The following is a 13,386-nucleotide window of genomic DNA, read 5'->3' on the forward strand; positions in this document are numbered from 1 at the left end:
CACTCTGCTCTGAGCCGCCAGCACATGCTTCCCTCCACGCAGTGTGCCAGGATCCCCACTGGGCAGGGATGCTGCCAACCCCTTCCTCTCGAGGTGCAGGGTTATTTAGCAAGCAGCCATGCACACACAATGACTCAGGGCAATAAATCCTTGATCTACTCAAATGACAATAAGAAACTATAAATAATCACTTGATTATGACTTATCCAAAGGAAAATGGTCATAAGCCCTCTAAGTCATGCTTGCCTCCCTCCTGATAAATCAGACCACATGGAAACTGAAGCGTGTGAGCCACTATCAGGACTCAATCGGTGGCAGCCTTATCTCTAGCATATTATTTTTGTCTGCAAGGTTCTGCAATCAGGTGGCCCCTAGGAGACCATCTTTTCCTCCACAGCTCATCCATATATCAGCAATAGAGTGAAACAGTCAGTGAAAAGGCTTGTGTCACCATCTAATCATGGAGTGAACAGGAAGACAGCTAAAGAAAGGCTCTGCTCCACCGGGCAGTGGTGGAGCATGCCATTAATCCCAATCCCAGCACTTGGGAGGCAAAGACAGGCGGATCTCTGTGAGTTCGAGGCCAGCCTGGTCTACCAGAGCTAGTTCCAGGACAGGCTCTAAAGCTACAGAGAAAACCCTGTCTTGAAAAAAATAACAAAAAAAGAAAAACAAAAACAACAACAACAACAACAAAAAAAAACAAAAACAAGAAAAGGTTCTGCTCCATCAAAAATGTGGACGAAGACGTTGACAAGATGGCTCTGTTAGTAATGGCACTTGTCACCAAGGCTGATGAACCAAGTATGACCCCTGGAACCCACGAAGTGACACCCCTGGGTGAAGCTGAGACTAGCGTATTTCTCCCTCTCACGAGAGCAGCTTTCAGCTTGACCTCGGTCAGGGTGGAGGAGGAATTCCTGGTTCACACCCTCCGCTCTCAGGTGCCTTCTTAAAGAGGATTGTGTATGAAGCTTTTTAGAAGCCTTTTAAAGTCTACCATTGGGCTGTTTATCCTCTGGACTGATAAGGGACTCCATTGCCTTGAAATAGGAAACACCCATCCAACAGACAAACAGGAATAGAGTAAGGAATGTTCTAGAGCAGCAGTTCTCAACCAGTGGGTCGTGACCCTTTTGCAAAACCTCTAATCTCCAAAAAAATATTTACATTACAATTTGTAACAGTAACAAAATTACAGTTATAAAGTGACAATGGAAGTAACTTTATGATTGGGATCCCTGCAATGTGAAGAACCGTATTCAGGGTCACAGCATCAGGAAGGCTGAGAACCACTGCTCTAGAGGATGCTGTACCCCAAATACACAGTCTAGAACACCCTGGGGAGCTCTTCAATAGAAAAATATTTCATTCATCAATTCTACTCATTTTCCTTTATCTGTAGTTTTTAAAGCCTTTCTTGTGACGGAGGGTGTAGCTGTTAAGGATGTTTAGTTTAGGGGTGGAGCATGTGTGTTGCCAATTTTAATCCCATACTAAAATGACTATCAGTGTTATTATTACTAAAACAATGAGACTATCTTGTTATCTGGGATTAAAATAATCCACTTGCGCCCTGAACCGTCACTCCAAAGAGACTGGGCCCTGGCATCCGCTCTCCCCGCTCTGCCTGGAGCTAACTCTTCAGTTAGAAGCACTGAGGCTAACACACTGAGAAATGGCCGTTTTCCTTCCTCCTCCTCTACCTTCCCAATGATAAGAAAGTCCGGCTCTGCGTGCTTTCATTATCGCTATCTGGTAAACCAGTTATTATCTTGTCTCTGTACAAGGCTCACAAACAGGATGCTGAACTGAAACCACTGACACGGAGGGATAGAGACCAAGAACACTTGAAAACTGGCAGCAAAAACCGGGTGTGGCGGCACACACTTTTAATGCCAGCACTAAGGAGGCAGAGGCAGATGGATCTCTATGAGTCTGAGGTCAGCCTGGTCTGCAGTGTAAATTCCAGGACAGCGAAGACTATGTAGAAGACTATGTAGAGAGACCCAGCCTCAAAAAAAAAAAAAAAAAAAAAAAAAGAGAGAGAGAGAGAGAGGGAAAGAAGAAAAGAAAAAAGAAAAAAAGGAATGAAGAAAGATGGCAGAGAATAGAGATGCTCACAAAAAGACAGCCAGACTGATGTTCTGTAGACAGTATTCCGTTCTCTTCCTCCGGATTCTCAGGACTTACCGCCTTACTGCACATCAGGTCGTCTATTAAACTCTGTGCCCGTTTACTCCTAGCTGTGAGCTAAGTACCATTCTCCAGGCTGGTGAGGACACTGAGCTTACTCACCAAGGCTCAGTGTGCTTGAGCTGGCAAAGAGAATGACAAAGCCAGGATGTGAAGTCGGCTCTTGAATCTATTGAACTCTACTCTCAGGAACAGCCCTTCACCTGCCACAGAGGTCCACAAGGCTGCCACCCCGTCATCCTGCACTTCTCTTCCTTCTGTGAGCCCTTGAGTAGGCGGCTAGCTTCACACACCTTTCAATTTGCATCTTTCCTGAAGGTTAAACCCCTTCAGGGTGGGGATGGGGAAGGAGAATTCTTCCGATCTCCTGGGGACCTTAGGAATGGAACACACTTCTCCAAAGCAAGAGCAACAAGATAAACCCACGTGGTCATGGAAGGATGAGTGGATTTTAAAAGCTGGCTAGTATGTTATTGTGAACTATTATATTACTTCATTATTTTTCGAGTCTTGGGATTACAACGCACATTTATTCAGTTTTGAAAGGAGTAAAAGAGCTTGAATGTGGTGGCACACACCTGCAACCCCAGCACTTGGGAGGTGGAAGCAGGAGGATCAACCCAAGACCAGCCTGGACTGAGTGAGCAGGTATCTCAAAATACTGAGAGAGAGAGAGAGAGAGAGAGAGAGAGAGAGAGAGAGGGGGGGGGGGGAGACGAGGGACAAAGAGGGGGTGCTTTTCTGAACCATGCATTCATAGGCTTTCAGGCAAAAGCCGCACTGCTGTCGTGGATACCAGAAAACTGGCTCTCTAACAAAAAGTCATTCTGCTGACGTGACAGCAAAAGCTTTCTAATAGGGACAAGCCATGCAAGGCTGCTAGTGCTGTGTCTCAGGACACCCCCTTTCCAGCTCAGGAAACATCAAAGTCCAAGAAAGTATCTTCCAGACTGTGGTGGGCTCCCCAGAAGTGTGGAATGGGGGTGCTGCCCCAGTCCCCACACAGAATTCAACTCATATCCTCCTACCCATCCAACAGCCGGACACACAGCTCTGATGGCCCAGCCTGTGGAGGCCGGAGACTGGATCCCCCTGGAGCTGGAATTTCAGGCAATGGTGAGCTGCCCAAGACGCACACTAGGAACGGAACTCAGTCCTCTTAGCCACCAAGTCTCCAGCCCCACTGGGTATTCGCTAACTGAATGGAGCATCTGGACCCGCAAACACTCTGAGCGTCCCCACTCTTGAGTATGTCTGGCTCACTGTGCTGTACCACCTCCAGGGAGGACAGGCGTGTCACCATCCCAGGGAGTCCAGCTGGCTTTTCTTCTCTAGGTTTCACACATCACTTTTTCATGAGCCCTTGTTCAAACCACAACCAACACTTTCTCATCTTCTTTGATTTTCTCATCTCATCCTCACTCCTTTGGTGGGCAGCTGTGGTACTCACGGCTTGCTTCTGGATGGGGCACTGAGTAACTAAAGCCCTTCCTGGCTTTTGTTAAACTAAAGAGTAAAGCCATCAATTAACATGACGAAACCAGGTGTTCTAGAAAGAGCCCTGGCTGCCTTCATCCATGGGTATTTTGAACAGTTCTTTAGAAACTCCTAGGAAAGTGAACAGACTTCAGGGACTCTCTCTGCTTTAGGTTCCCACACTTACCCAGGGTTCCCAGGGCCTCAAATCTGACCACACAGGACACAGAGCAATGCACACAGCTATTATGGGCTGGATTATACATCTTCTCTCACCTCCAAATCTGCTGTTGAAATCCAAATGTGAGGAGTTCACACTTTGAGGTGATGAGGTCTTCAGGATGCACCCTTGTTCACTATGACTGCTTTTCTTATGAAGAGACACTCCCAACACAGAGACTGGGTATAGGTAACCATAGTAAACTAATAGGCACTGGAAACCACAGGCAAATCCAGGAAGGGTGCCAGGCGTGGTGGCACACGCCTTTAATCCCAGCACTCAGGAGGCAGAGGCAGGCAGATCTCTGTGGGTTCAAGGCCAGCCTGGTCTACAGCGCAGAGTTCCAGGCCAGCCAAGGCTTCCTAGTGAGACACAGTCTTAACATTAAAAATAAAGGTAAGAAAAAATGTTGGATAAGGAATGGTGGCATGTGTCTTTAATCTTAGCACTCAGGAGGCGGAGTTAAAAGGATTTCTGTGAGGTCCAGGCCATCTTAGTCTACAGAGTGAATTCCAGAACAGCCAGGACTACATGAGACCCTGTCTTAAAGGAAAAAAAAAATGTACAAAATCTATAGCAACCATTAAGTTATTGGTTACCATAGCAAAACTCACAGGCTGTGCATGATCAAGACACCAATAGTCCCAGCTACTTGAAAGGCTGAGGTAGGATGATCACTTGAGCCCAGAAGCTCTGGGCCATCCAGGGCAACACGGGGACAGCATCTCAGGAAAAACAGACGTGCACACAAAGGCCATCTCTTGGGTACTCTGATCTTGGTTTTCTTCCTCTTGTTCACATACCTTTTAGACTGGGAAATGTTTAAATTGGAGGCTAGGGCATAGGTCTATGGTTGAGTACACGCAGGATAGGCAAGGCATCCAGCACCCCAAGAATGACTTTATTGAGCACTGGGGGCTGAGAATGTAGATTAGTTCACTAACAGTGTGTAACTAACATCCACGAAGCCCTGGGTTCAGTCTCCAACATTACATAAATCAGGGACGTGGGTACCTATAGTTTAAGCATATGCGATATAGATAGGAGACTCAGAAATTCAAGACTATCCTTGGTTTCACAGTGAGTTCAAGGCCAGCCTATGCTATATGAGATCTTGTTCCAGAAAACAAGAAGAAAATTAAGCTCCAAATTATTTTCTTAAGACAATTGCTAAGACTCAGTTGGAGGAGGCAAGCCTTTCCTTTGATGATCTAGCAGATGGTCCTGCACAGCATCCTCTCATGGTCCATGGTCTACCGGAATAACTCCTGGCTTTCTTCACTTAGGGCCCTTTGGAGCAGATCAGCTGGAAAACCACAGGCTTTCCTGACTTAAGAAGCCACATTCCACTCTGATCTGAGGCTCAGAGTTCTGGCTCCTGAGTCCAAACTCTGGAGCTGACTGTTCTGCAGCCAGCTGAGTGCTGCCCATGATCTCTTCTCCAGCTGAAGGCCCCACCTCTCATTTGCAAGGGAGATGAACGGCGAGGAAAAGAAACAGCACAGAATTCTCCAAGGGCTTTCTTTTCCTTGGGATGACCCCATGATAAATTCGGTTTGCTTGCAAAGCCCGATTGAAAAGTAGCAGGATGGGATTCCTCTACCATTGAAGGCAGAAGGACACGAGACAGAGGGGAAAAATGGAGTAAAACAAGAAAGTAGGTGAAGGTAGCTGCGGCTAGAAAACTAACAGCTGGGGATTACCAACTACGGATGTGAAGCAGAGGCAGAGAACATTTGCCTAGCACGCTAGAGGCCCTTTAATGAATATAATACTACAAAACACTGGAGGGAAGGCCCCAACATGCAGTGTGTTGGCTCAATCCAGGTCTCGATTCGGGTTCAAAAGAAGGAAAGAAGGAAGCAAAGGGGACAGACGAAAGGGTGCACAGCATCTAAGGAGAGGGAGGGAAGGAGGAGAGTACCGGCAGTGATACCCATGAGATCAAAATGCTCCAAAGTAGAAAAGCAGCGGCCAGGATCCTGGGGCTGCAAGTCCACTTCTGCCCCCACTCTCCAGCCTAGCATTTTGTCCCCAGCCTCCAGGTGGCACAGCTGGCCTAGCACAACCGGCTTGGGTACTGAAAGCGAGGATTCACTCCTGGGCAAGTCTCAGGAGTAAGATAAGGAAACAGAGCAGGTACTGACTGGTGGCAAACTGGCCAGGGTCGGCTGTCATCCAGCGGTAGCCTCATCGCGGTCCCTTGTTTAGAAGTCCACTCAGTATCTCCTGTGCACTAAAGCTTGTGACTCCAGGAGTGCTATCAGCATCACAGGTGTTTCTGATCCGTGGCTTTCTTGCTCAAGGCCCAGGAATATGATCACAGCTGCATATGGCAGAGCAAACTACAACATCTAGGATGCATTGGCCAGGCATAAGGCGATCAGCAATCAGACTAAGGTTCCTTTCTTGTTTTTGTTTTTTTTTTTTCTCTTAATGATTTACTTATTTATATTTTATGTGCATTCGTGTTTTGCCTGCATGTCTGTCTGTGTGAGGGTGTCAGATTCCCTGGAACTGAAGTAACAGTTGTGAGTTGCCGTGTGGGTGCTGGGAATTGAACCTGGGTCCTCTGGAAGAGCAGCCAATGCTCTTGACTGCTGGAGCCAGTTCTCTAGCCTCCTTTTTTTTTTTTTTTTAAATAAACAGATTTTTATTTATTATGTATACAATATTTTGTCTGTCTGTATGTCTGCAGGCCAGAAGAGGGCACCAGACCTCATTCCAGATGGTTGTGAGCCACCATGTGGTTGCCGGGAATTGAACTCAGGACCCTTGGAAGAGCAGGCAATGCTCTTAACCACTGAGCCATCTCTCCAGCCCCCTTTTCTTATTTCTTAAAGGGAGTGACAAATTTGCTTTCTTAAACACTTTATTTAGTCCGGTACTTGTTTTGAAGCAGGCTCTCTCTCTATAGTCCCAGCTGACACGGAACTACAGAGATCCACCTGCCTCTGTCTTCTGTATACAGGTTATTTAATTGTTAAATAGTCTTGGGTAGCTCAAGTTGGCTCATAGTATGTAATCAAAGATGACCTTAAACAGCTGATCCTCCTGCCTCCAATTCCAGAGTTCTGGGATTACAGACCCATACAACCTAACTTTTAAGGAATCAAACCCAAGGTTTTATGAATGCTAGGCAAGACTCTACTGAATGGGCAATACAACCAAATTCTGTAAGGAATCAAACTCAAGATTTCATGAATGCTAAGCAAGCCTCTACTGACGGAGCAACATCTCAGCTCTTAAGACCCTTTCTGTGTTTTTTTGTTCCTTTCAGTTTTTGAGATAGGGTCACAGTTATAGCTCTAGGTGACCTGAAACTTGCTATGTAGACCAGGCTGGCTTTGAACTCACAGAGATCCACCTGTCTCTGTTTTAAATATTACCTTTATTTTAATTATGTATAAGTTTGTGAGCCTGGGTGTGGGTATGTACGTCTAGTGAAGGCACCTCAGAGATCAGAAGAGGACCTTGAAGCCTCTGGAGCTGGAGTTCCAGGCAGTTGTGAGCTGCCCACCATGCATGCTAAGAATCAAATTTGGGTCTTCTGCAAGAGCAACGAGCTCTCAACCAATCCCAAGGTCAAAGTTTCTTAACAGAGTCATTATTGACAGGTGGAACAGGGTAATTCTCTGTTAGGGTGAGGAGGTTGTCTGAATGGTGATTGGGTGAGGAGGCTCTCTGTCGGTGACTGGGTGAGGCCGTCCATCTGGTGATTGGGTGGAGAGGCTGTCTGTCTGTCTGTGATTGGGTGAGGAGGCTGTCTGTCTGGTGCCCTGCAGGATGCTTAGCTGTATCTTGGTCTGTATCCACTCTCCCATCCTCACTAAGATAGGCTCATCTTTCAGTTCCAGTCTCCTAACTCCAGTCCTAAAGTTTGGACAGTTTTCATGCCCAGCCTACTTCCAGATCAGAAGGAGCAGAACTTCCCTGCATATAAATCCTTGGAAATTTTGTCAAAATGCAGAATGTGACTCAATAGATCTGAGACAGGGGTGGGGCTCTCTCCTCCCTCTCCTTAGTTTCATAGGAAATCTGCCTCTGGGTGTTGAGTTTGTAAGTATAAGCAAAACATATCATTTCCTATCAAAACTCACTAAAATCGTTGAACTTCATACTTATATTAAGCAATTATATTATATTTGAAGCCAGCAGTGGCTGGCACAGATTATCTATCCAATCACCTAAGCACACTGGTGACTCCCATGTTTTTCCGCCATCCTAGGAGCTAACTAGGGCTGCAGCATCAGGTCCACCAGCCCCGGAACAGGTGTAAATTAAAGCCTGGAACTAGACATCAAACCTTTGGTCTTGAGGAGTTAATTTCCAGCAATGCTCCTGTTTCAACTATGAAAAATCTCTTAACCCCACCTCCATCCAAATTCAATTTCATCTTTATCTAAACTTCTCATTACCCTAGTAAGCACAGGTCACTAATAACAACTGCGATAGAAATCTGGGACATGGGTATTTTAGGAGCCCACTAATTTTCATTTAAAAATATGTGGTTGTACTTTTTTCTTTTTTCTTTTTCTTTTCTTTTCTTTTTAAGACAGGATCTCACTATGTCACCCTGAATAACCTAGTGGTCAGGCTGGCCTCAGACTCAGAGAGCGACCAACATCTGAGTGCTGGCATTAAAGGCATGTCCTCCTTCCTTTAAGACAGGGCCCATTCTGAAGGTCAGGTTGACCTGGAACTCAAAGTTCTTTGGCAATCCTCCTGTCTCTGCTAAACTGAGATTATAGGCCTGAGCTATGTGTCCTACAGGAGCCCCCTGAATCTATGAGGACAACATCTACACAGCATCAACAGTAACTAGACTGGTTACGGTGCTAGTGTGTTAGCCCTATAATAAAATATTGACTGTTTGAGAAATAGAGTAACCAGCAGGGTCATGTTCCCCTCATTTGATCAGTAAGTTAAGACAACCTGCTTCAACTTACTGGCTGGAGCTCCTCTGGCTACCGGGTCAGAACAAACCACTTATGAAAGTTAGATGAATTCTAACAACACTACGCCGCACTGGGCAGGCAGCAAGCAACGCTAACTATCATGCCAGAGTTATGAGATAATGGGGATTTCAAAATGTTTGTCCTAACTCAAAGTACGGCCAAGTCATTCACAATTGCACCCCAGCATCCCAGGAAAAAAAACAAGCAGAACTCCACAATGCACTCTGACAGGGCAAAGGTAGAGACCTAGGCAGGGTTACTTTTGATGCTCAAGGCTCGGAGCTAATTTTGTTGTCTCAGTAAAGCTATCTGGGAAAGAGAGGGCGCCCACATGGCTCTTGAGGTTCCCCTATTCAAGAGAAAGGATTCTCTTTTAGAAAGAAAGAAAGAAAGAAAGAAAGAAAGAAAGAAAGAAAGAAAGAAAGAAAGAAAGAAAGAGGGAGGGAGGGAGGGAGGGAGGGAGGGAGGGAGGGAGGAAGGAAGGAAGGAAGGAAGGAAGGAAGGAAGGAAAAAAGGAAAAGACAAGGATCAAAAACAGAGAGGAGGGAGCAAGAGTAGATGGTTGATCAGAACATCCACATCTGCGTTATAAAACGATAAAATAGATTCCTTTCTACAATACTATAAAATCTAGCCGGTCAGAATTGGAAATGGTGCCAGACTGGAAGAGAGGATTTGATTGGTTAACACGGAAGTGCTGCCAGAGAGGCGAAGGCGATGCTTAAGTGAACCATCAGAACAAAGACAAACCAGTCCCCAGAGATGTGGGTGGCAGGTGCGCGTGTCCCTCCTCACCCTCCGGGCGCCTGCGAACATGTGCTGGGACAAAAAGAGCTCCCAGGGAAAAGGAAAACTTGTTCATAGATCCAAAGATATAATATGCCAGCTGTGTGGACGTGTAGGCAGATAAGATTCTCTTTCAAAGACAAATACCAGTAGTCAATTTGCGGGGCTATTGCCACTGGGCTTGGAACCTCCGCAGAGAAAGATGCTAATTTGTCAAAGTCCTCAGTGTGCAGTCTTTGGGGACAAATCACTACCGGGTCTGACCCACTGTCATCTCTTTCACAAACACCCCTTTTATATGGCTTGAAATGATGGGTCCCTAGGGTTGGTGAGTGAGTGTCTTGCATCTGTGCTGCGGAGCTCAGCAAGCCGGCTGCCGGTCCAGCCCCTTTGGCTCAGCACTGGCTGCTCGGGCCCCTGCCACCGGCTCTCATCCGGCCACCTGCGCCACTGCCGTTCTCAAGGGCTTCCTTTCAGTCCCTTCTAATCCACTGGCTTTCTCTAGAATTTCGCGGGCTCTTATCCTTGCCGGTGTGCCGCCTCCACAGACTTTACCCTCGGCGCTTTCCTCTGCGATCTGTTCTTGGCATTTCCCTCAAAGTGTTCTCAGAGACTCGCACTTGGGCTTCACTCCGGGTGAAACCCCAGATCTGGACTCCTGAAGGCGGAGCCTCAGAACAGACGAACCTGCTCAGCTCGAACCCCAACTGTCCTGTGGCCCAGAACCGTTGCTTCCTCAGTACACTGAACTCCAAACCAAAATCGCTCCCGCTGACCAGGGGCCACACTACCCTAGGCCCCAGTTTTCCCAGCAAAGCTCTGGACTTCCAAAGATGCCGCCAGCGCCTCCACCCGAGCAGGCAGGACTTGCGCCCTTTTGGCTAGCTGACTTTGGTGGCTCCATCCTCCCCGGCTCTTGTGCACCGTCACATTTGATTTCACCGTTTTTCCTGTATATTTTGGCGGAAGGCGGGGCTTTTTATTTAATTTTAAAGCATCTGTAAACACTGAATAAAGCAGTCCGAAGCCCGGCTCTGCCCCAAACCTAAGCAATTCAAAAGCACATGGGCTCTTCCAGCCTGACGAGACACTAGGCACAATCTTGCAGACTCTGAATCCTTCACTGGCCACCCTTCCCCCATGCCGGAGGGCACTCTAACCCCAGAGTTCCGAACCGCCGCGTCTCAACTTGGGCACCCACCTCTGGGTATCTCCTAGGGCGCAGTCCTCCGGCTTTGCTCCAACGTGGCGCGGCCGCTGCCTGCTGCTCCGGGCGTCCCGGGAAAGACGCGCCACAGCCCCAAGCAGGGGCGAGCGCATCTGCCAGGAGCAGCAGCTTCTGGGTTGGCCTGGGACCCAGGAGCCCCGCCCACCCGTCCGGGTCCGCCCCATTCCAAGCCGGTGGTCCGCCCCTCCTTTTCCACCACTCCTCCCCATCCACCCACACCTCTTCTTGGTTGAGGAGACAGAACCAAGTCCGGAGAGTGAATGAATGCATCCATGCCTACGTGAAGACAGGAGAAACTGAAGGGATGGAAAGAAGTGGAAAGAGAACCTGTTTCTTAAACAGGGAGAGGGGGACGGGACAGGACGCAGTGTGTCTGGAGAGTGTTAGTGCAAGGGTGGTGTGCCTGTGAGGGCGCTGCTGTGTGTATATGTGTGTATGAGTGTGTGTGGAAGTGTGTGAATGCCTTTGGGCGCTCATAGAGCCTGGATGCGGACCTCCTACCTCAGGGGGAGAAAGCCATGGCCCTGGGGTAAGAGCCACCGCACTGGGGTTGGCTGGGAATTGTATCTTGGTTATAATACGGATTCAATGTGGTGTCCAGAGGCTGAGAAGCGGACAGAGATTCTGGAAAAATCACTGGTTCACCCATCCTTCAGGCTGCGGTGCTCGCGTACCAGTCCGTAGCTTCGTGGTGTCAAAGAGCGCCTGTTATTGCCAGAGGTGGGGAGGAAGCCGCTGAGACGTAGAGTTGGGCTCCTTTAGGCAGGTGGCCAGCCACCCCTCATTTCAGAGGTCTGAAATTTCAGTCTACCGTCCCCTCCCCCTACATGAATATTTAAATAATGTTAATGACCCTTTGAGACCCGACCTGTCTAGAAGTCCTTAGCGAGGACACCAACATACTCATCAATATTTCTTTCTCCCAGAAAACAACATTTTCAAAAAGCAAGCTATGGTGTGTCTTACTCGGCTTTAGGGAATGTTCTCTGCAGAAAGAAAAAATCTCATAGAGTGGAGTCGTTTTCAGCTTTCCAGGTCTGATTCCCTAACAGACCCGGGGCTTTCCCAATTCTCCCCAGCCGCCCCACCCCCACTCACAATCACGGGCCCCCAAGGCTCAACTTCTGAAAGTCAGTTTGAATGACAAATAGAGCTGGCCTGATTTCACTTCCCTAAACTCCCGATGTCCCAGATTTCCAATACAAAGATGCGCTGGGGGTGGGGGTGGGGGATTTCCCTGAAACCTTCACTTAAGGACCTGGGAACCAGGTCTTCTCCAGGAAGGGCTTTCTCTTGCCTGAACCTTACCCAACACCGACACAGAGAACCCGGTAAATCTTGAAAGGAAACTTCCCTGGTCCTCAGTCAACAGGCTTCTTTTCCTTAGTAGTTAAGAGATTGTCTAGTACCTCTTTCTCTGTAGCTTTGGAGCCTGTCCTCCTGTCCTGGAACTCGTTCTTGTAGACCAGGCTGGTCTCGAACTCACAAAAATCCGCCTGCCTCTGCTTCCCAAGTGCTAGGATTAAAGGCATGCACCACCACCACCCAGCATACCTAGTTTTCTTTTGGTTTGTTTGGCGTCCTTTGTCTTATCTCTCTGTAGGCCTCCTTGGTTTGAAGAGGCCTCCATACCTGCCGTTCACCATTGGTTTTCCATAGCTTTTAGACACGATTGGATTTCAGTAGTATTTATTGGTTAGCATCAATTTATTTTCTTTCCTCCCTTCTGCCTTCTTTCCCTCTTTCTTCCCTTCCCTCCTTCCTCCTTGGTCTGGAATCTCAGCACTTAGAGACTAAAATTCCGGGCGAGCCTGGGCTACAATCTAGTGAGTTCTGAGCTAACTTGAGCTACAGTGTGAGATCTTGTCAAATAAAGAAAAGAAGCCAGGAATGGTGGTGCATGCCTTTAATCCCAGCAGTCCAGAGGCAGAGGTAGGCATATTTCAGTAAGTTCGAGGCCAGCCTGGTCTACAAACAAGTTCCAGGACAGCCAGAGCCAGAGCCAGGACAGAGAACATTGCCTAAAGCCGAGTAGGACACACAATAGAGAAACCCTGTCTTGAAAAACAGAAACAGACAAACCAAAATGAAAAAAAGAAAAGAAAGAAAAATTTTCAGGTGCCTTACATCTTGAGCTATTCTGTACACATCCCTACGGTAGGAGAATGCCCCATGCAATGAATGCGCTTGGGTATCACAAGTATTTGTCTTGTGGACCACAGACTGGTGTGGAAGGCGTCTGAAGTCCCAGCAAACCCTCCCGTGGCACCTGTCTCTTTTCCCTCTTCTCATGTGTGCATGAATTAGAGTGAGCATAAAAGTTACTAATGTAATCTGCGGAATGAGTGAATGTTGAGTTATTTCTTTTCCAAAGCAATGCCAATGTTTTATTAAAGTTAACTTGATCTGTGCCATGGTGGCAGACACCTTTAATCCCAGCACTTAGGAGCCAGAGCTGCAGCAACAAAGAAACCCTGGCTCAAAAATAAACCAAAAAAAAAAAAAAAAAAAAAGTTAACTAG

The 13,386-nt window shown here is 47.5% G+C and overlaps 1 protein-coding gene across 4 annotated transcripts in view; it reads right to left on the reverse strand.

The window, feature by feature from the left end:
- The window catches only part of Palm2akap2 (PALM2 and AKAP2 fusion), a 301,240-nt gene that overhangs the window by 94,901 nt on the left and 192,953 nt on the right, over positions 1-13,386 (reverse strand). Inside the window, exon 1 of one of the 4 annotated variants that reach the window (XM_050119020.1) lies at positions 10,838-11,003. The exons of the other annotated variants lie outside the window; for them this stretch is intronic. The gene's annotated coding sequence lies outside the window, so the exon portion shown is untranslated. Of the gene's footprint in view, positions 1-10,837; positions 11,004-13,386 lie in introns of those variants that run through there. 4 annotated transcript variants of the gene reach the window in all.

This window comes from Alexandromys fortis, unplaced genomic scaffold (genome assembly GCF_014885135.2).
Source record: "Alexandromys fortis isolate MF-2015 unplaced genomic scaffold, M_Fortis_MF-2015_v1.1 scaffold_18, whole genome shotgun sequence".
In the NCBI taxonomy this organism is placed as follows: Eukaryota; Metazoa; Chordata; class Mammalia; order Rodentia; family Cricetidae; genus Alexandromys; species Alexandromys fortis.